Raw genomic sequence first — 2,110 nt, forward strand, 5'->3', positions numbered from 1 at the left:
GTTTTTTTGATTTGGAGAAAGCTCTATACTCTCTACATGTGGGACTCAGAGGACAGCTGCCCCATTTCCTTCAGGAATTTTTAAAAGACAGAGTTTTCAAGGTACGTGTGGGCTTGGCTTTGTTTGGCCACCTTTTATCCAGAATGGTGTGCCCCAAGGCTCCATTCTGAGCATCATCACCCTCCTCGGTTTGTACCAATCTCTTGTCTGTTCAAAACTAGACAATGGGTGTTTTGTTTATTCATCTTCAAGTCAGTCTGTCTTACACCGTCTTAACACAATCCACCATCATGGAATACGTTTGGCTGCTGGCACATTTTGCTTCAGCCAGTTTGAGAGTCTATGTGCAGAAATTCTCCTTGCGGGATCAGGGGCTAGAATAGATTTGTGGCCCTTCCTTGCCTGTCATAAGAGGCAACTAATAGGAGTCTTTATTATTGGGTCAAGTTTTTTTGCCTTGGTCTTGTGACTGTTCTTCAGACTTTTGAAGGTTTTTGTTCTTTTCAATTTTTTAATGTTTTTTCCCTCATCTTTTTTCTCTTTTTAAGCAGTTCCCCTTTTTGGGTTTGATCTCCACTTTTCAAATTTTACCAAAGTGCTGGCCATTTGGGGAAGGATGCCTCACTGTTGTGCATTAACTCTCCAGTGTGCACCTATCAATCAAGTGGATCTACCTCTGCACCCGAAATCCAGTGCGGTAGCCAGTCCGTCGTGGTGCGGTTGTTATGTACCCTCTCGTTGGTAGCCCCCTGACAATGCAGAGACCACATTGCTTATGCCTAAGCTATAACTTCCCCATGTCAGCCAAGGAATAGGTGCCTCTCCAATTTGAGGTACTGGGACTCTGTTCCAGGTGGCCTTTACTTTGGTATGGTGACATCCACAAGGGGCCTCTGATCAGAGTGAGTGGCATTGGGGCAGATGGACCAAACATAATGGTAGCCATGCTAGCAAAGCCATCTCATCAGTCAGGAACAGTGATTTTAATGGAGAAGTTTACAATCGTACGGCATTTCTCTTATTGACCATGCCTCAAGATGAGAGCCAGGGAAGCAGAAATCGAAGTGGACAGTTTGTTGAGTTTTTGGTTTGTTCCCACACTGACAGTGGCTCTTTTGCTACAACAAAGCCATTACTTTTCCTTGATAATATTGAAGATAGGTTTGGGGAGGTTGTGTCAGTAGAGACGGGAAATGGATCTTTGCTGATCAAAACATCACACACTAACCAATCATGGGTGCTTCAGACCTTTGTCAAGTTAGGAGATACACTAGTCACCATTTCTCCTCATAACAAACTTAACAGAATTCTTCCATTGGGACCTAATGCTACAAACTGATGAAGAGCTGGAGCTTTTATCCTAGCCTTCAACAGCAACATTTTACCTGATAAGATTAAGGTCATGGTTTACAAGTGGGCTGTCAGGCCTTGGTTTCCTCCTTTCATAAGATATTTTAAGTGCTAGAGGTTCAGGTATATCCTCCCACTGATCTAATGAGGCTATCTGCTGGGCATGTGAATGGGCAACCCACGAGTGCAGCCCTTGTGACCAACACCCCAATGTGTCACTTGTCCAGAACCACACCCTCCTCGTTCACCACAATGCTCAGTTTTCAAGAGGGAGAAGAAAATTCAAGAGTATGAAACATTTGACTGCCTCTATTACCAAGAAGCAAGGAAAAAGTTTGATAGACGTAATCCACTAATATGGTCTCCAGTTTTGAGACTGTCATGTCACAGTCCACACCTCACGCAATGACAATGTCTCACACGACACTTCCAGACCCTAGTCGCATTCCAGGACCTGCCCCACAGTTAAGGGAGGAAATGTCAGCTCCCTCATCCCCTGCACCTATAGCACTGGAGGTTCCCACAGCATTGGTGTGGCCAGAGATGTCTAGTCATCCTATGGCATTAGGGATGAGGACGCCTGTCAAGGTGCCCCCTCTCAAAACAAGGCTGCGGGCTGGGGAAAAGTATGGTCCTTTTCGCTCACAGAAGATAAAATGAGGAAATCTTCACAGAAATGAAAGTCTCACAAGGACAAGGATAAGCAGAAAGGTGAACTACTTTCTGAGGCTTCAGATGTTCTACTCCCCAGCCCTGCAGC

Source organism: Schistocerca piceifrons, chromosome 7 (assembly GCF_021461385.2).
Source record: "Schistocerca piceifrons isolate TAMUIC-IGC-003096 chromosome 7, iqSchPice1.1, whole genome shotgun sequence".
Taxonomy (NCBI): domain Eukaryota; kingdom Metazoa; phylum Arthropoda; class Insecta; order Orthoptera; family Acrididae; genus Schistocerca; species Schistocerca piceifrons.